Source organism: Pinus tabuliformis, chromosome 7, assembly GCF_031772625.1.
Source record: "Pinus tabuliformis cultivar Carrire ecotype Pingquan chromosome 7, CPIR1, whole genome shotgun sequence".
NCBI classification, from domain to species: domain Eukaryota; kingdom Viridiplantae; phylum Streptophyta; class Pinopsida; order Pinales; family Pinaceae; genus Pinus; species Pinus tabuliformis.
In genome coordinates, this window is record NC_142293.1 from 245,782,043 (window position 1) to 245,804,573 (window position 22,531).

The following is a 22,531-nucleotide window of genomic DNA, read 5'->3' on the forward strand; positions in this document are numbered from 1 at the left end:
CCATTGCTCTCTCTCTCTCTCTTTCACACACACATAGATGAACACTCCCTCACTCCCTCCCCCCACCTTCTCTCTATGTCCCTTCCCTAATATACCTACCCTCTTTCAATCTTCACATGTTTGTCCTCCTACCCCCTTCTCTTGCTACCCCTTCACTCTTTCTGTTCAAAACTAGACTAAACTAAGAGGGGTGGGGGTGAATCAGTTTAGTACATTCATAGACATAGACTACTTTTATTTACAATGGTTAACTGAACTATTAAATGAGCATCTTAACACATTATGAACAACAACTAATATGTAAACTAAAACATCACATCATCATGTAACAACAACACATAAGGACACCAGATATAAGTGGAAACCCATGAAGGGAGAAAACCATGATTTTTTATTTTCGTGATGCAAAGGAAATCTCCTACTCTCTTATTACATCAGGTTTTCTGTAGGCCCTAACCTACAGGAGGTTGCAACCTCAATTTCTTCTGCAAGCTTCAACTTGCAAGGAAGCTCCAACTCCCAATAATTTTCTGTAGGCTACAACCCATAGGAGGCTCCTACCTCAATAGGCTCCAACTTGTTCTTTATCAATATGCAACTTGAAAGGAGATTGCAATCCCTTGATACATATAAAAATAATTTTCTGATTTACCTAGGCTTAATTACAACATACCTTCATCTCTATTTCTTCCTCTTCTCATTTTCAATTTTGCTTCATATATGCTTCATATGTGCCAGGGAACTAATGAACAATAACTCAATCAACTCGTGCACAATCTCTAATAGTTTAATACCTTCAACCTTCCAACCTCACATATTTTTATAAACAAAATTTAATGGTTGTTAGTATTCCATGTATGAATCTTAATTTCCAAGTCTTGTTTCTTTGCATTCCAAAGGTATCTCTTCAATTCCAAAACTGCTTCAACTCTTTGAATATAAAAATACATGAAATGAATTTCAACATATTTAAATAACATGCATTAATATTATTCATGCCAATAAAATGAATTTCAACTTATTCAAATAACATGCATTAATATTCTTCTGCAACACATTAACTTGTATTCTCTTGCATTAACTTGCATTCTCTTTCATCACAACACCTCAAAAAAATCACCAAACATCTCCAAGGGCATGCCTTTGTAGTTGAATTTTTTGTCAATGAACATTTGAATAGGAACTAAACTAAGTGAACAAGAAACACATTGTGCAAACAAGAAACCTTCAGTATTCACAAGAACACTATAACCACTTCTTCAACTCAGACCTCCATAAAATACAACAACAAATTTTGCAACATACCTCAACAATACACCAGTAACTATAATATCACAACATCACAAGCATAACAACATCCTTCATACCTTTTCCTTTGCCTTGCATCACAACTTTGTCTTACAATTTCATTTCGTAGCATCTCTGCAACGCCTCTTCAACACTGATCTTTGCAACAATTCTAAAAAAACAATTCAACAAGTACAATGCATCAAGCCATAACATGCACAAAAACATTTGTCACTCCCCTTAGCATCATACTATATAGCATCATTACAACATAAACAATTTCACAACATAAGCCATAACATCATAATATATGATCAAAACATAAGTAAATAGCCTCTAACAAGAAGCTCCTTCATGTGTTTTCCTTCATAAAAACATCTCCATAACAAATCAATCAACTATATATGCAACAACAGAAATCTTCCTCATGCACATTTGGTGGTCATACTCTGTCAAGCATCGCAAGCATAAAAAATCATAAGCATAACAAGCATCACAAGGCTCAACTCCTTCATCTCTGATCAACATAGACTCTACAACATACCTTGCTACTCCTTTTCTTGTTGCTCCGTTGTTGCTCCTTTCTTGCTCCTTTTCTTGTTGCTCCTTTGCTACTCCTTTGCCTTTGTTTCTCTTTTTCCATCAATGACAAAAATGTCAACAATCTCCCCCTTTTGAATTTATGGCAACACAATTATCCTCCCCCTTTTGTCTTGAGAAGCATTCTCCTTATTATTGTACCTCCCCCTTTAACATCAATGAAAAGGGGTTATGCTTTACAATGAAAGTTGAAAAGGAAATATTAAGTGGTTTTAGATGTACAATTTCTCGTACTCAGTAAGTTCAGTATAAACTTCATCATACCAGACTATGGCATTTGGGCCATTTCTAAATTCATTACACAAACAAACACATTCTTATATCTCTTTTGAATACATTTACATTATACACAAGTATATAGTAGTCTACTCTTTTGTAGAAATTAATAGTCAAAATCTGGAGTCTCTCTTAACCAACTATATCCAATATTTGCAATGTTACAATTATATCATCATCCTAAAGTTCCTTTGACATAGAGTGTGCACCAATACTTGCTTTGTACTGACTACTAAATCTCTTAAGTACATATTAAATTACCAAAAAAGTTTTACAATCTTGTTCTCCACTTGCATTCACTCTCTCATAAAGTTTTATAAAGTGCCATAAAAAGAATTAGCCTTTTCTTTGAGCTCTTTTCCTGCTTCTATATCCATGAAAATTATATCCTCATATGTATATGCACCTTTCGTCGACGTCTCTATCATTTTAGTTCTATCTGGTGATGCAATTAAGCCACTAAATGAGAAAAAGCCATTCTTGTGAATAAATGCATGGCCAACCATTGGAATTCTACATGAACCATCCTATATCTCAAATGAATATACTTCAAGAATAAACAACCATCTAACATCATTATTTTGGGCGACCTCATGAAAGAATATGCTTTGGATATGATGAAAAAACATACATAGATTCTGTGTGATTGCTGTTGAATATTGACAAGAATGTGCAACCACACTAACTACGATATACTAACTTGTGACTATGAGTTTGATAGCTTGAATTTGAAATATTTTATTTGAATGTGCCCTTGTTGTTTGATACATACTTTAATACAATGTGGAAATTAAAGTTCTGCATTGTAATAAACAATAAGAATATAAATTATAATTGCAATACAATTAAGAGCTTCCATTTGCCTCCACGTTCAAAACTGAGGAAAGTAAAGACTGACTTGAGTGCATGGAGATATGAAAGACACTAAGACATGACTTGAGTGCATATGCATGATAGACACGACTTGTTTGCATACACATGATAGATACAACTTGACTTGAGTGCATATGCATGATAGATACGACTTGTTTGCATACACATGATAGATACAACTTGAGAAATACGCATGACTTAAGTGCATAGCTTGAGTGCATAGAGATATTAAAGGACATGACTTAAATGCCACATCACACCATCTATGCACCAACCAAAGTATGAAGAAACTCCAATAATTATAATGTTTGGAGATTATATTTGGATAAATTATTATTAAACAATACCGTTCATTGGTTGGACTTTGAACAATTATTATAAATTCTGCCTTCCAACTGCGCCAGTGAAATGCTTTGACAGATGGGCCAGTGAAATACTTGTAATTCTTCAATCATTTGTGTGATATCATAAGCGAGAAGTGCTCCAACTGCTCCTTAGAGGTAAGATACATTTTTTTGTTGCAATGGCATGATGGCATCCGATGAATTCCTGGAATTATTAACATATAATTATCACATTCTGACTTGTTATTACTCTATCTAACATGTAACATATTATGCGTTCATTGTGTCTTATGCACATTTTCTAATGTTTTCTGTGCATCCTATCTCATTGGCTTCATAACGCTAAAATGCAATGCTTAATGAACATGTAATGTATCCTGCATACCTGTCCTCATCATATTCCTGCACCTCTGTCGTTGCTGAAGATTCAGAACTGTTGGCATACCTCTGGTCTAGCATCTGGCATATACTTTTGTCTGCCTGACACCCCATTACGTTCGTTGTATTTATCCATAGAATGTACGCATTTTGCAGATATTTTGGAATCTTTATTCGAAGCATATATATTTGGAATATTATTTGAACTACGAATAATTGATGGAGTGAAACAGTTCATATTATAGACAATTCTATGCGTATCGTCGTCACTGTAATTGGCTTTCCTTTCTATGAGGGCCAGTTCATATTGCCCAGGCACTATATCGAGGTAAATATGCATATAATTTCTAGGTATTGTTTATTATATTTATTACAAGAGAAGAATTAGATGCATGCAATCCCTTGGCTTCTTTATTTCCTACGAAAGGATCAGAAAAACTCGAATAAAGAGAATATTATTTCTCTCATCATCTTCCTGGAGTTGAGAAGAACCACTCTCATTTTGAACTCCCTAGTTCATTAGGAATAAATATTGGAATGTAACTACTCACTATCATTTGCTTCACTACTAGGATGAAGGCTATGCTTCATTTTTAGGTCTTCCTTGCTTAGTGGAGCGTAGCCTACCTAACTCCCTTTCTTTTAGACTTTATGCCGTAAACTTATTCCCAGCCCTAAGGCTTCATTCCTTTGTTTAGTTCGGTTGTTTTATCCTTTGTGTAAAATCTTCAAGTAGCCTCCCCCGCTTTCAATAGCTTAGTACAGTATAGTCCCTCCTTATTGTTTGTTGAAGTGTTTGTCTTTCTATTATGAATGACTTTTTAAACTCTACTCGCATTAATACAAATAAAGGATAAGAACTACTTTAATGTAAGGAAGGCACTTGCTAATGAGTTTCCAATGCTTATTTATTTTCTCATAACAAGTAAAACGCTTCGCTTCTTAGACCAGGAGAGCTTGCTTGTTATAACTTCAATTAACTTGCTTACTAAATTTAGAGTGAAGAAAGGCCAAGAACGTTTGTTCATGGCCTTAAAGTCATTCTACCTCTCGTCTTGTTATCACCTATATTACAGGGAGCCAATACAACCTCTCTAAGAATGCAAGTGAGCCAGCAAGAACTTATAATGACGAATCAAATTCATTCTAGCAATTAGTACAACCTTAACGTAAATTCTTCAATTCAACTATCACTTAGAGCAAGTTTGTATTATCCTATATCGACCAAAGGAAATCAATGCTCTATCCTAGACATGCACGAGGAAGCAAGGAGTCTTCTTTTCATACTTGTCTTAACTACCTTAACCAAGGAAGTTCATTAACGAGAATCTATCCTACTAGTGACTTCACTATATTCCAACTAAGCTCAATCGAGACTCTTTTGTACGTCAATTAGATTGCTTCTTCAAACTTCTCAATTTTTAGATGCGTGTGTGCAGGGATCTTTTATTTTATTCATGTTCTTCAAGATGATCCAAGGACTTATTCAATGGAGAAATGGCATGGTCAACGAGGAAAAACTAACTCATTTCCATCTTGTATTGTATAAATAATTTCATTTCATATTTAAGACTTTAATTAAGGTTTTCTCTAATATATTTAATATCTTTTCCACACATTTTTGGGGCTACTCTCCCCCTAAGATGTGGCTTATCTTCTAACACTAACTCGATGACTACTTTCATTTCTTTGAGCAGCTCCCCATGAGGCCATAATGATTTCATTATGTCATTGAAGTCACACTAGTTCCTCTGTTTTCTTCCTCTTCCACATTTTAGTGGGTTGCCTTCTATTGCTTGCATTTCCTTTTGTCTCATTCCTTGGTTTGCTTGAAGTGGATTCTATTTTCTATCTACAACTCTTTATGGTAAATGGTAGCTTGCAACCTTTAGATTTTTGGCTAAGGATATCACATACACAACATTTTGTGTGGCCAAGAAATTGAGTAAATGTTGTATTTATTTTTGAGTTCATGTTCTTCTTTGTATATATTTAGCATTCAACAACTCTCTGTCCAAATCCATTCCACACATAACAATAACCATAGAAATTATTTTTGTACCTGGTGGATACTTGTCTTCTTGGTTTACTTGTTTGAGGTAACCCTCCTATCTGTTGCAACTTCTACTAATTAGTCTTGATTTACTTTCTCTTAGGTTATGTTGCTATATCTATAGGTTCATGGAAAGAAAAACATTTGATACCTTTCAAGGGAGCAAGGAATCTCCTTTGGGATCTTCCAAATTTTCTCAACTAATCATCAGAAGCAAATCACCTTTTTGCAAAGAATCTTTTCTTCACCTAATTATTTCCATTTTGATTATGTTTCTTTCCTATTTTGTTTTTCTACCAATCATGTTTCTGGTGGATTCTTCTCCTATAGTTATTTTTAAGGTTGTTTCATTATCCTTTATGGTTTCCTTTGATCTACTGCACTTTTCTCAGTTCTTCATGGAGACAATCTCCTCTTCTAGCTTTTTACATAATATGGTGTTTTCTTCTAACTCACTTCTTGTTGAACCAATCTCAAATTATTATATTCACATTGTAGGTATCTCACCTTCAATTGACTACTCATCATTTCTTTAGTTCTTCTGGATTATTCCAAATGTGTCTTTAGGTTAATAATTTCCTCTGTGTACTCATGTTCTTTTTCATCACATATCTGCAATAGTTTATTATGGTCTCTTTTCTCATTTGCAAGTTTGTCTATTTCAACTAATGTTGAGTCGAGCCTAGATTGATTTTCATATTTATTTTCTTTATGAGAACCAGGTACATTCACATTAGTAGAACAAGTCTCATTTGACTGGACAATTTCCTTTTGACATGACTTTTTCTTCTTTCTCTTTTTCTTCTCCTTTGGTATGTTTGTCATGCATGAGCTGTAAAGTGTCCCAGATTTCTTTTGTAGACTTTAAATCTATCACTGCCTCAAGATCCTTATTGTGAAGGTTATTATAATTTGTACATTGTTCTAACATTCCATTGTTGTTCTTGAGTAGAGGGGGAGTATTATTAGTATCCTTCACACAGTAGCTTCCATACACAGGGTCCATAAGCTACGAGTTTTTCCTTTACCTTATCTCCCCATTCATGAAAATTTACTATACTAAGCATAGGTACACTTTGATAGTCCATGAATCAATCAAATCTACCTTCTAGTTGTTAGCCTTACACAGAAGGAACTTGCTCTAATACCAATTGTTGGAAACTAGACTAAACTGAGAGGGGGAGAGTGAATCAATTTAGTATATTCATGGACATAAATTAATTTTATTTATAATGGTCAAATAAACTATTAAATGAGCAACTTAACATATTATGAACAAAAAATTTAATATGTGAACAACAAGTAATATGTAAACTAAAACATCACATCAGCACATAACAACAACATGTAAGAACACCATATATAAGTGGAAACCCATAAAGGGAGAAAACCACAATTTGTTATAGTTGTGATGCAAAGGCAAGCTCCTACTCCCTTATTACATCAAATTTTTGGTAGGCTCTAACCTACACGAGGTTACTACCTCAATTTCTTCTGCAAGCTTCAACTTGCAAGGAAGCTCCAACTCCTATCAATTTTCTACAAGCTACAATCCATAAAATTGCTCCCACCTCAATAGACTCCAACCTGTTCTTTATCAAGCTACAACTTGAAAGTAGACTGCAATCCCTTGATACATATAAAAATAATTTTCTAATTTATTTGTTCTTATGTTTAACATACCTTCTGTTATCACTCCTCCGAATCTCCAAGGCTAAGGAAGAGTCCAGCTGACGTAACCACAGACCAATCTTTTGACTTGGTAGCTAGCCCTACCAAGTTGGAGAGGGATCTCTCCAAAGGATCACAGCTAAGATGGCTGGATAGATTAGGGTTTTAGGCTAGATGTAAAGTGCAGAGGCTTTTTTGATTTGATTTTTGTTGGGTAGTCACAAGGATGAGTGAATTAGGTGAGAGAATGAACTAGGTCACGGAAAATTGAATCTGAATTGTAGACATGTGATGGGGCAGGGTAGGAAAGGTACTTTAAACTTTGTAGTATAGTGATGAGATGGTTTATACTAGTGAGATGATAAAAAGAGAATGAGGGTCATGAATTATTTTTAAACTAAAGAAATGAAACAATATATGATGATTTTCCCAAAACAGAGCATACAAAGATGAATTCTGCTTATCACACCTTGAAAATCAAACACAATTAGAGTGAAATGGATCATGAAATGAACAAAACATTCACACATATGAAACTTAAGAAGAAACAAGATCAAAATACCATGCCATTGGAATCCCACCAAAATAGCTGCAACTTCATCCAATATATTCCATGCCAAAGTTTGAAAGCTATTACAACATCCAAGAGAGTCCAACCTGTAAAATGACTAAGAAAATACATAATATAGGCCTCAAACCAACTCATCCTAGCCTCAGGGATCGAATCCATGAGAGGAGGAGCAGTTGCAAGAAAAACTGAACTGATAGCTAGAGTATAGGGTGGTCAAAGTGACTCATCCCTAACTTAAGCAAACTGATTCATTACAAGTCATGTAGGCCATTTAACTAATGTATTTACCCTAGATAATAGTAAGAAACATAATAATTACATCATCCTTATCAATTACATCAGTAAAACATCAATTTCCCATAGGTGAAAATTAATTTGGAGAGAAACAATGAAAATTGGAGAAGACTGTCAAACATGCCCTCTCTTTGTCAAACGCGCCCTCTTAGTGTCAAATGCGCCCTCCAAGTTCAGGGCTACTTTTGGGTGCCTTCCCGGTGTCCAAATTTGCTCCAAGATAGCTCGTTGGAAATCCCTTCAAGTCTACTTTCCAGATATGCCTTCATTTTTCAATTTGGAGCTCATTTTCCCTGTCAAAAACTCAATCTCCCAATATTGGTAAACGCGCAGCGCCCATGCCAAAAAAGAGGCAGAAAGGTGGTTTTTTTGGTGGTTTTTGACCTTTTTCGCTGACGAATTTGCCTCCAAATTCTTAGCAAATGCATAAGGTGCATGTCCTCATCACTCTAAATCCAAATATGTTGGCCTTTTATTCATCATATGCCTCAAAAAAGAGCACAACACCCTAGGTGTTGCGCGTTTGACCCTTTGACTGTGTTAAAAATGCTTTAAAAAACACAAAAAATCATAACTTGCAAAATTTGTTCAAAAATTGTCAAAATTGGTGCACTAATGGCTGATCATATGTCTGTGGCATGGAGTGATGCCTCGGCAAGAATATCTAGCCTCCTTTCCCCTCTTGCTTGGTCAAGGCTTCAATTTTTGCATGGGCTCTTTTGAGTTTGGCTCTTGCAATTTTGTTTCTCATGGCATAGTACTTTGCCATCCTTCTTTGAATATCAATATCCCTTTTGGCCTTGTCTAAGAGGCTCTCAAGATGGGTGTTCACCCTCTCAAGCCAATGTTCTTGGTTCTCATTTACCATTTTGGCAAATTTCTCATTTAGGGTGAGCTGATTGGCTAGTTCTGCCTCCCATTTATTTTCTAGCTCCAAAGCTCTCTTTAGGCCTCTAGTCCTTGGCCTTCTTCTTGGCACCTGTTCATCAAGTTGTTCACCATATTGTCCATATTCCTCAACAAGTAAGGCCTTAACCTTTTCAGCCTCTCTCTTTGCTTTGATGCGCTGAATCTCCATGATCTCATTTTTGAACTCAAATTGCTTGTTCTCCTGCTCATAGTATGAAATAATGTATTTAGCCCTTTGCAAGTTGACCTAGAGCCCTCCTATGAGTTCATTCTTCTCCTTGATGACAATGGTTGTGTTCTCACTGTCATCATGCTCATTTGGGTCAACTAACTGAAAATCATGCTCTATCTCATGGAGGTCCTCCTCCTACTGCTGAATCTCTGCCTCTGTCACCTTTTCCTTACACTTCTATACCTGCTTTGTTGATGAAGAAGGCAAGGCCCCTCCCACAATATGTGGGGAAAACACTTTCCTATGCCCTCTATGATAGGTATGTGTCAAGGTACCTAAACCAACCCCTTTATGCTTGCTACTTTCACCATGCTCAATGTGTTCTTTCTCACTTCATCTCTACCAGGTGAATGAATAGTCTCATGAGATGGTGATGATGAAGGTGATGGTGTGGATGACTCATCAGATGAAGATGGATGATGTATGGGCTGAGGTGGATGAATGGAGGTGGATGGATGAGATGATGAAGGTACTTCTTGGCCATGTTGAATAGGTGGGATTGTGAAAATCTCATTGGATATGAAAGTGTCCCATGCAATGTTAAGCTGATCAAGGTGGTGTATGACTATCATCTTGATGAGGGAGTGGTGAAATATACTTTGCATTTGATGATCATAATCCTTCCTTTGGGAAATGAATGACATCTTGTCAACGTCCCAGTAAAGATAGTAGGGAATATTGAGCATTTTGACTCTTGTGAAATGCATGAGTAGCCGAATATGATAGGAATAGAGCCTAGAAAACCTACCCTCACATGTGAAGTACTTCATGATGATTTTCATCATGGGAACATATCTGTCTAGGAGGTAAGATAAAGGAAAAATCCTCTTTCTCTCATTCTTATAGCTTGGTTTAAGATATGGCTCATAATAAAAATGATCCAATTCTCCTTGTTTAAACCATTTTTCCCCAACATTTGGGATCCCAGAGGCTTCTGATATGATAGCAGGAGATATAGTGAAGGTGACACCAGTAAGGGTTACCTGGTTGTCATGGAGGTTGGTGATGAATAATCTAGTCAACACAGGATGATGCTGGATCCTTTAGATTACTTTTATGATGCTGGATCCTTTAGATTACTTCTATTAGTCAAAAGGTAGCTTCTATTAGATTACTTTTATATGTTGTTGGTGCTTTTGATTTGAGGTAGAACAGATGGATGTGAAGACAACATTTCTTCACAGGGATCTGGAAGAGGAGATCTACATGAAGCAACCTGAAGGCTTTGCGGTGAAGGGTAAGAAAGAACTGGTATGCAAGTTAAATAAGTCTTTGTATGGGTTAAAATAGTCACCAAGGATGTGGTATCAAAAATTTGATACATTTATACGGGGACTTGGCTTCACCAGAAGCAAAGTAGATCACTGTGTGTATTTTAAATTAATTGGTGACTGTGTTATTTATCTGGTCTTTTGTATGTGGATGATATGTTGCTGGTTGGAAATGAAAAAGAAATTATCCAGGATTTGAAGACCCAATTGTCCTCCAAATTTGACATGGAAGATCTTGGTGTTGCAAACTATATTTTGGGCATGGAAATTAAAAGAGATCTAGCAAAGAGGAAGATCTGGTTAAACCAGAGGAAGTATGTCAAGACAATATTGCAGAGGTTTAATAGGCATGATAGTAAATGGTGCAGGTTCCTATTCATGTAGGTGTAAAGTTATCTGTTGAATAGTGTCCCAAGACACAAGAAGAGGAAGAGGACATGTCCCGTGTGCCATATGCAAGTGCAGTTGGTAGCCTGATGTATGCGATGGTCTATACTATACCAAACATTTCACATGCAGTGGGAGTATTGATCAGGTTTATGTCAAAACTAGGGAAGGAGCACTGGAAAATAGTGAAGCGAGTTTTCAGGTATTTGTGTGGCACCAGTGATTATGGCTTGTGCTACCAAGGAAGACTGGGATTAGACAGAGTGTTGGATATTCATGGATTTTTTGATGCAGACCGGGCTGGAGATATGGATCAGAGAGGATCTACAAGTGGGTATGTGTTTAACCTATTTGGAGGTGGAGTCAGTTGGATGAGTAAGAAACAATCTGTAGTGGCACTATCAACTACAGAGGCAGAATACATGGTAGCCACTCATGCAAGCAAAGAAGCAATTTGGTTCAGAGATTGTGTTCAAGTATGGGGTCAGTATAGGGAGCTATAAGGATATATTGTGATAGCCAAAGTGCAATTTTCTTGGCAAAGAACTCTGCTTATCATTCAAAGACAAAGCACATTAATGTTCCATATCACTTTGTGAGGGATATGATAGAAGACAAAAAGGTGTTGTTGGTAAAGGTGGACACTTTGAAGAATACTGCAGATGCATTGAAAAAATCTGTGAGCTCTAAGAAGTTCTCTTGGTGAAGAGAAACAATGGGCATTGTAGGGCTAGATAAATGACAAAGCTCTCTTGTGGCCCCCTATGGAAAGAAAACAACAAGTGGGAGAATGTTGGGTTGTGTTATATTCTTTCCATCACTAGCCTACATAGTTATTTAGGGGGTTAGAAGGGGGGCAGAATCCCCCCCTGTCCAGGGGGTTTGAGGGGGGCGGGTAGCCCCCCTCTACGGGGTCCGGGGTAGTTGCTGTAGGATAAAATGCACGGTGTATGGAGAATGGAGATACCCTCAAAGGTCTTCCCGAGACCTTTGGCAGACTGTAAGATTATCTGCAACTGTCACAAAGTTACATGCATGTTCATAAACAATAACTAACTATCAAAGTAGGACAAATAGATTACCTCAAGCCTCTGTGTAGATTTGCTGGAGAGCGCAATGCAGCTAGGTGGAAGTCCCCTGAGTCGGCTCCAGATCAAGTCCTGCACATAGAAGAGACAAGCATAATCACAACATACAACCTTGATAACTAATACATGAATACATAAAAGAACATCTATTTACACATAACTAAGCTACTCATGCTAAAAGTTATTGGAAAAAAAAGCTAATGAATGGTAGTACCAACACCATGGAGTAGACAGTACAACTGCAGTTCTATATTAATGTTGGAAGAGTGATTACAACTATCTGTTGCATCATCCTTCCCTTACCCCTCCAGCTTCTCTCTCTCTTTCCCTTCTTACCAACTTCTTCGGATTTGAGACAATGCTCGACAATCAAGTATGCTATCCTTTCAAATGATCTGACCTCTATCACCATAGCCCTAGCTTTGCTTATGTAGCAATTGAGTTAGGGTTGCCAAGTTCCTCCATGATTTCCTTAGGGTAAAAGAAATGAAGTTGCCATGCTTTTCATCTCTTTCCCATTTGCCTCCTTCATTAGGATTAGAAATCCCCCAAATAGGTCGAACTTGAGATGTTTCCTTGCTTTTCTTAAGTAGAATTAGCAACAAATATCTAGATATTTATGATTCAATTCGCTCCTTTGACCCTTAGAACTTCATTAGGATCCACTAACATTGTTCCCGAAGTAGCAGCTAGAGTTAGTAGGGTCACTAAGCAGGTTGTCAATGCATAGCCAACATTAGTGTGGAAACAAGGCATGTGATCTTGGTCTTTGCTTTAGCTATCATGTCTTCCCCTCTGAGCTGATGAGGGGGTCAATATGATGTATAACAGATGCCCCCTAAAGTGTGAGATCAGAGGCTGCAACGATGGCCAAAATACTTTACTTAACTATAATTTTCCTTCTTCGACAAAAAGAGAGAGAGGATCAGAGCTTTAGGTGATACGGGAAAACGGATACAACACATATATATAAAACGACTAAAATCATGTCCTGAGTCGAGCATTCCCATGCTCAGTAGCTATGTCAGAGTGATTTTCTCGAAAGAGATATGACGATGCTGGCCGCCGATAAGCACAATGCGGATCTAGTGTCATAATAGAATCATCCTGATAAGTTGTCTCCAAAAAACAATATACGCAACTTGGGAGAGGAAACAAGGCTGAGTGATGCAAGCCTCTACCCAAGGTCTTGATTTCCGCTTCACCGAACAGCATAGATTGATACATGTGAATATATGTGTTGATGTCGAACATGCACGAAATCATCTGATTACCAATCAATAATGGAGATCGTTAATAGATGCGAGGAAGGCCACCAATAATGGTGATGGTCTCCAAGATGCACAGTACAATCTAACGAGTGTGAAAGATGTTTTTGTCATCGAACATCGGTAGAATCACTTAACCAAGAGCCAATAATGAGAACCCCTAATCAAACACAAGGCAACTTGCCACTAATGTCTGCAAGTACTGAGGCACTGAATGTGTTTCTGGGTTGTCTTCCTAGATAGAGTGTTGAAGTCGATAAGAAGATACCTGTCGAAAGGTAGGCAATAATGTGTCCTACATCAATCGACATGAAACGGGACAAGAATGATTTGTTTTTTGAGGAATCTTTGAGCAGTGGGTCTAAACAATAGAGGGCATGATGAAAGGATATGCTTGATGGGTTGATGGAGGAAACAAAATGTTAACCCTTGAATAATAGAAGGCACGAAAATCATTTTAACCATGCAGCTCTAGACTCATGAACACTAAAGAGTGTTAGGATACAAAGATGTAAGAACATCATGGTATTTAGGATAAACTCATAGGATGGTAAGATTCATATTGAGAGTCTGTCACAAGGAAGGTTTATTTGAGGGAGTGCCATGTTCAAGGGAACTACTGTTGCCAAACCACACTTTCTAATACTGAATGTAGTTGTATTGTCTACTTTCCCTGTCTGATTAGTTTAGTGAGTCCATATGGGTAAACTCGTCGGTATTTTCATATTTTAAGAGTTTGAAAAGGACCATGAAAAGAGTGACTCTATGCCCTATCTGATTAGTTTAATGAGTCTAGACAGGCAAACTCATCAATTTTTTCATGTTTTGAGAGTCTGAAAAGGATCATAAAAAGAGCGGCTCTATATCTTGTCTGTGTAATTTAATGAGTCTAGACTAGACAAATCGATGGTCTTTCATGTTTAGAGATTCTGAAAAGATCGTAAAGAACGACTCCATGGTGGTCCCTTTGTCATAGTTTTTAACCAGGTTCAACAAAAGGTTAATAGTATACCCAAATCGATTACTTTTCCATGAGTTAATCCATTGAATCCGGATAAAGAGAAACCTATGTTCAATAGATGTCGACCTCATTTTGTTATGAGTATGAGGAGATGGAATAAACTCATTTTTCGTCATGAAATTTTAATGAGTCATGCGACGACAAACTCAATACCTTCATCAAATTTTAACGACTCATATGAAGAAAACTCAAGGTATCTTTTTTAGTTTATTGAGCAAGAAAAAAGAGGTAAAAGAACTTTTCATTCCTTCCTCATAGATTTAACGAGCCTGAAGAAGGGGAAAAACTCGGGGATTTTTCGATTTAAGAGCGAGAAATGGTCCCAAGAAAGCAAGTGCTCTTGTTGTTGCCGTAGATTTTTAACGAGCCTAGTGACAAAAACTCAGGATTTTTCAGTTTAACGAGCGAGAAAAGTACCTAAAAGAATGCTCAGGTCATCTTTATAAATGTTTAACGAGCCTAAAGAAAAAATTTGGGATTTTTCAGTTTTATGAGCGAGAAAAAAGCACCTAAAAAGAATGCTCTAATGATATTTTTCAGTTTAATGAGCTAGAAAAAGAGCGAAAAAGAGTTGCTTGAACCGTCGTCGTATGTGTTTAGCGAGCCCAATGATGACAAGCTCAGGGATTTTTCAGTTTGAGAGTGAGAAAATATCCCATAAAAAAAAAACACTCATATCTTCTTTGTAGTAGTTTAACAAGCCCAAGGAAGGAGACTCGAGGTTTTTCGAATTAATGAGCAAGAAAAATACCATAAAAAGAACGCTCGACCTTCTTCGTGGTAGTTTAACAAGCCCGAAGAAGGAGACTCGAGGATTTTTTGGATTAACAAGCAAGAAAAATACCATAAAAATAATGCACTATCTTCTTCATGGTAGTTTAATGAGCCTGAAGAAGGAGACTCAAGGATTTTTCAGATTAACGAGCAAGAAAAATACCATAAAAAGAATGCTCGAAACTTCTTGATCTCATGCTTGACAATAGAAGGGTCTATGCCATGCATTTCCTCATAAGACCAAGGGAAAACATCACGAAAATCCTTAAAAGGGCAGGTGAAGCTCACAATTTCCTTAGGATTGTGATTGGCTCCAATCTGTATGTTTTCCATGATGCCTGTCATGATAGAAATATCGATGAGCAATGTTTTTGAAATATTGCCCATGTTTCCTTCTGCCTCCAAAGTTTGGATAGTCGTATAGGGTGAGGAAACAATTTCTAGTATGTCAGGTGACAGGATTTGAAGAGGCATCATGTCCGAATTAGATATCGAAACACGATGGTGTGAGTCCTTCCAAGGTCACTCTTCTAAACTCATGATCTCTCTAATAGCTTCATCCATAGGTAGGACTTGATTGAGTGGATCGAAAGAAGGAGCGTTTATGGGAGCAGTAGTGGTACTGTTGGCTGAAACCAAAATGACTGGAGATTCGGATGCAGATTGAATGGCTTCGTAGGCCAATTCAGCTGGTGATAGTGGCATTTGTTCTCCGTAACTATCAATGTCTGAAGGAGATGGTAGGATCCATGGATCGGTCGGTTCATGAGGAATGGATGAAAGAATATTGATTGTCTGTGGAACCTCTGGCAGCTGGAGAGGGAAACAACCCATCAGGGAAGAAGCCTTCAGTAGACTGGTACCGATACTAACGTAACAGTCAGGTACACCACCCATTAAGGGTATAGAGCTTCTAGGTAACGCAGAGTAATCTGGGGTGCAAAAGGACAGCTGGTCCACTGTGACTATCTTTCCATCCAAGGGAAATAGGATGATACAGAAGACCAAAGACACAATGGCATTCATGGCATAAGTCCAAGTGCGACCCAAAAGCAGATTATAGTCGATTTTATGATCCACGACTTCGATATCCACCATTAACATTTTCCCACTCAAGGTGATGGGGTAGCTAGCTAGGTAACCTTTTGGGATGAAAGTGTGGCCGCCGAAAGCTTTAAGGGAATTCGTTGGCATGGATAGGGTTGGATAACCCAGAGCAAGCCAACATAACGCAGGTAGAAGCACCCTCGTCGATGATAGTTCTATGTAGCCTTTACCTTTCAAAAAGATTTGCACCTGAAATGAAAGTTGGTGAGAAAGGGGAGGTTTACATTTTTCCATGTCGAAAATTGCAAGCATGGAATCCTGTGGATCGATACCACCAATAGCCAAAAGCAAAGCTTTCCTTTGTGCTGGACATGTTTATAATACTTCGAGTGCCAACATTGCCGACGACGCTTGTGCCAAGTCTTCTACAATGTTGTAGTTTTGGGCGCATGTGCAGATGTATTGTGCGTTTTGTGTTGAAGGGCCCCTTTAGGAGGGTGAATCACAAGCTCAGTAACCAACCTTTCGATATGCAAATCGTTGGGCGGCAGCGGGTTTTGACTTGAGGAAGATTCCTCTGCATGAGTGACAGGAGCTCCATAGGATTTTTCTCTTGTTTGTAGATCTACAGTTTCAAAAGTGTAAACGCTAGAATATCCTTCACCAGCTGAAGGATTTTGTGAACCACCATTGCCCCCTTGTGGGGGTTGGGGTTGGTTTGCAATGAGGTGTTGCTGCTATTGAGTGGGGAAAGGATTATTAAAGACAACGAGGGTCCTACCAATGTCCTTTTTAGCAATGAAATATGTGCTTTCCTGAATACGCAGACACAGATATGTCATGTGGTCTTGTGCACAGATTTTGCAAGGGAATCAGGCAGGTTTATCCTTTCCATCATCAGGAGGCGCAACAACCTTCTACTTTTGGTTTTGCTACTTTGTTGCCTACTCCTTGGAAGGAGCATTCTTTTTCTTATTCTTCTTGTTCTTACCATTGAGTTTTTACATAGACTGCACAGAGTTTATCATGGTGGTAGGAAGAGCAATCGATTTGGTAGAGGGGTCCACTGACATCTGGGCAATGTGACTGCTGAGTTGTTTTATAGCATCCCCAGAGGTTGCACCGACAATCCCATAGGCATGCGCTCCGGGGTGCTGAGTAGCGGAAACATTGGAGTTGCGAGGGGCATTGGGGATTACGTCGTAAAGAGTGCCAGACTACGAATATATCAGATCTAAGTGCATGGTACGACGTATGGATTGGTATTTTGTGACCGCACCACCTAAAGCGACATCTTTAGCGATTTGCAGGAGTAGGGACTTGCAGAACCAATCCACTAAGAGATAGTCTGGGAGGGGAGCTTTGACTAACCTCCACCTATGTCTCCATTCATGTATATGATCAGAGATGTGGGTGGTGGTATCCTGATGTAGTGAAGTGAGGAGCTTTGTCCCAGTCTCATAGCATATGGGTAGCTGGAAGTGCTTTAGGAATTCCATCGCTAGAGCGTCAAAGGTATTTACTGATGCGCGTGGTAACTCAATGTACCACTTAGCTGCGTTGCCAGTGAGGGTGTGGGGAAAAATACGTAACTGGACACTATCATCCACCATGGAGTTGGAAACACACCAAAGATGATAGGTGGTGATATGGGTGCCCGGATCCTCCCTTTGTTTCCCTTCGAACTTGGGGATGTTTGTTGGTATTTTATGTAGGATCAGCGGCCAAAGTAAGTTATGATAGATGGGGTCACTTGTAAGTTTGTACAAGTCGGGGATATCCAACGTTTCCAATAAAGGCAAAGTGTGTGGTGCCCCCGACTCGGACCAAGGCAATGACATATGACTTGAGGAACCTTGCGGTCCTCCCATCGTTTAAGTCCCAATATTATACATAGGTTGTGTGGTATAGTAGTTGCCTTGGGGTATGGCGTTGTAGTGTGGATTTCCATGGGGAATCTGATGTTGGGGTATAGAATTGCCCCAAGGGTAAGCAGTGCCCCCTTGAATCATTTGAATTTATGAGTAGAGTGCCCTCATGGATTGGTTGGGACCTTCTTGAGGATTACCACCCACCACAGAACTAACCATATGTCCTTGATTAACGTAAGGAATGCTCATGTCAATCAATGACTGACCATGCATGCCTGAGAATGGAGGGGGAACTGTTACGTTCTCGATTGATATGTGCATATTGGGAATGCCCCTAGATACTTGAATCTAGGGTTTTGAACTGTACAATGGCTACTGACCATATTGTTGGTGGATGGGAACTGCACTAATAGTGCTATATTGTGCGTTATAAGGAGCGATGTATGTAGCACTTGTCGAAGGTATACAGTTTGACATTAAAGGGGTGGAACCTGGCATCGGTTGGGTTCCACTTGTGGAGGGTGTCATGTGAGTGTTTGTACTTGGGACAAATGGAATAGCGGGGTTCGCCATCAACGGTGTGGTAGTGACTATCGACTAGGGAAGTGGTGGAGGACCAAAAGTGTCCACAAAGTTCCACGACCCATTAGTCGTCAATGGGATGGATGGAAATGTTTCAACTAAAGAGACAGGGAGTACAGGTTCCACAAGAACCAAGAGTGGGTCCAACGGATTCATGAGCGGAGGGTTAAAGGGAGGAAGAAATCCTTCAGTAAAGAAATCCTCTAGCAAACTTGAATTGTCAGTTGTCCAAACAGATTCCGTGTGAGATCTAGGAGATTGATTCCTTGAAGATGGGGAATCCGGTTCACTGGAGCTCGGTAGATCTTCCACAAGAAGTGGAGGAAGTCCTAACAATCATCTAGATTGATGATGAGGGCTGGATGTAGCCACAGTGACCATTAATTTTTATCAATAAATTTTATCATGATATTTGTTAAAGTCTCAATGATAGCACACGGGTACCTAAAAAATATAAAAAATACACTAAGTTGATCAATCAGAAAACAGATGGAAATCACCCTGTCTGATAAGCACCGATCACTAGAGATGAAACCCAGTATCACAATGAATAACAGAGAGGGCTGGCCAAATGTATAGTTACGGTTACTCTAGAGCTTCGCCTGAACCTCAGATTGAGGGGCCAAGTACTCTCGTGAAGATGAGCACCCTCCCAAAAACTGAAGATAGAGTAGGTCCATCTATGTTAGGTACCAGGGCAGCCTGCCCCAGTCACCTTTTGTAAGTCCCTAAAAGCTTGGCCACTAAGGATACCTCAGATGACAGACACTACCGGGGGGGACATAGTTGCAGACAGTATGCTGTGTGGGCAGGATACCTGAGTCCCCGACTCAGCTCTGAAATCCCCGAAGGGATCCCCAATACATAGAACACCCAAAGGATTTGCAAGCGAAGGCGGGCTACCTTCACTTATAGTCCAATGTTGTCTCGTATTTGGCTCCACTTTGACTGGAGTGGTCCTGGTAGTTTAAGTGTACAAGGAATTTTCTCTCTTTTAATGACACTAGTTTTGGTTTCTGATCTTGGGCAGTTTACTCACACTGCCTATCCCAAGATCCTAGCCTGAACTAATGTTTGTTTGCTCAATAAAGAGTTACTGATTGATTTTAGGTAAATTTTATGTGTACTTTTTTATTTTCTTCGGTAGGGGAGTTGACATATGAAATGTGATGGGACTCTGACTCAAAAATCATTAACAAGACAATTCTTTAAAAAATATTCAATTCGATGAAAACAAGTTGTATTCTACAAGTGAGAGTCTTTCACATATTCATATTTGTTCCATGCATATTAGTCATTATAACACTTGCATAACCAACATAAATCTTTCCAATGCTTTCCTAACAACTATTTGAAACCAAAATAAAGTAGTTTTTAACCAGCTAAACAGAAGAATGAATAAAAAATGTGGATCTTTCTTTCATAAAAAATGTTTTAAGAAAGAAAAAAAACTTATTTCCTAAAAAAAAAAAATTCTTTCAGGACACTAATCTTGCTTAACGAAATGCAGTTGCAGACCCTCTTTCAGCCCATGAGTAGGCTTCCTACCCGTTAAGTTTGCAGACACAACTGTATATCAAGATTTTAAGGGACTGACGCTCTGTAGCAGTGGCCACAGAGAGTTACTAGGTCCACTAACGCTCTGTGTATGCAAACACAGAGCTTTATAAAGAACTGTGTAGTCTGCTAACCTGCGTTAGTGTGGGAAAACAACTCAAAATAGGGCCTTTTGGATCAGATTCAAGACTGAATATGTGAAGGCAGAATGCAGCAAGGTTTTGGTGGGTCAGAAAGGGAATGCAGAAGTATAGGGAGGTCTTAGAAGGAGGAAGAAACTGAGAACTATCAGGTAAACCAGGAACTAGATGTATAGTCCCCAGCATAGTTTCCAATTATGTTGTAGGATAAAATGCACAGTGTATGGAGAATGGAGATACCCTCAAAGGTCTTCCCGTGACCTTTGGTAGACTGTAATATTATTTGCAACTGTTGCAAAGTTACATGCATGTTCATAAGCAATAACTAACTATCAAAGTAGGACAAATAGATTACCTCAAGCCACCATGTAGATTTGTTGGAGAGCACAATGCAGCTAGGTGGAAGTCCCCTGAGCCGGCTCCAAATCAAGTCTTGCACATAGAAGAGACAAGCATAATCACAACATACAACCTTGATAACTAATACATGAATACATAAAAGAACATCTATTTACACATAACTAAGCTACTCATGCTAAAAGGTATTGGACAAACAAGCTAATGAATGATAGTACTAACACCATGGAGTAGACAATACAATTGCAGTTCTATGTTAATGTCGAAAGAGTGATTACAACCATCTGTTACATCAGCCTTCCCTTACCCCTCTAGCTTCTCTCTCTCTCTCCCTTCTTACCAACTTCTTCTGATTTGAGACAATGCTTGACAATAAAGTATGTTATCCTTTCAAATGATCTGACCTCTATCACCATAGCCCTAGCTTTTCTTATGTAGCAATTGAGTTAGGGTTGTCAAGTTCCTCCATGAGTTCCTTAGGGTAAAAGCAATGAAGTTGCCATGCTTTTCAGCTCTTTCCCATTTGCCTCCTTCATTAGGATTAGAAATCCCCAAAATAGGTTGAACTTGAGATGTTTCCTTGCTTTTCTTGAGTAGATTTAGGAGCAAATATCTAGATATTTATGAGTCAATTCGCTCCTTTGACCCTTAGAACTTCATGAGGATGCACTAACATTGTTCCCAAAATAGCAGCTAGAGTTAGTAAGGTCATTAATGCACCCTTAGGCTTATAAATAAGCTTTATAAAGCAGGTTGTTAGTGCATAGCCAGCATTAGTGTTGAAACAATGCATGTGATCTTGGTCTTTTCTTTAGCTATCATGTCTTTCCCCTCTGTGCTGATGAGGGGGTCAATTTGTTGTATAATAGTAGCGCCCTGGGAAAATTTTTCCAGACCCTATATTAGGTTGGGTGGACCTACGTATATTTTTGTGCATGGTTTTTGCACATGGTTTTGGACGCAATGGTTTTCGGTCCATGGTTTTGGACGCAATGGTTTTCGGTCCATGGTTTTGGATGTGATGGTTTTCGGTCCATGGTTTTGGACGCGATGGTTTTCGATCCATGGTATTGGATGCTTCGGTAGGTATAAATATGTATTGTAACATTGAAAGGAACATAATGAAAAATCAAGCTGGTAGTCCCAGTTTTGGGATCCAGGGGAAAATCTCTGTGTATATTTGTTTTATGTGTTATGCTCTCACATTGTTTATTTTCTGTTCTTAGAATTTGTATGCAGGTAATTTCTGTACGAGGTTAAAACCTATAGGGAAAAGATGGAATATAAGTAAAGGATGAATGAAGGGACCTCCCATGCATGCAAAAGTTAAAATACACCAAGATGACAAACACTTACAGCCAATCATTGATTGACAGTGACTTAGAAACAATTAGGGATCAATCAAATGAAACCAATGAAGAAAAATCTACACAAGAGTAGTTGGAGCAACCTGTTGACAGTGCTAGACCCACCAACATGTCAAAGGGATCTCCTCGGTAAGAAGTTCCAATTAGACCTCAAACCGTTTGGTGTAGGAGTCCCACAGTGGGTCGTGTTAGAGCCTAGATTGACCTCAGGCTGAAAGAAGGCAATCTTAGGATAACCACAAACCAAGCTTAACCTGGTAGCTAGCCCTACTAGGTCAGGAGAGGGCTCTCTCCTTGTGAATCTCAGTCAAGA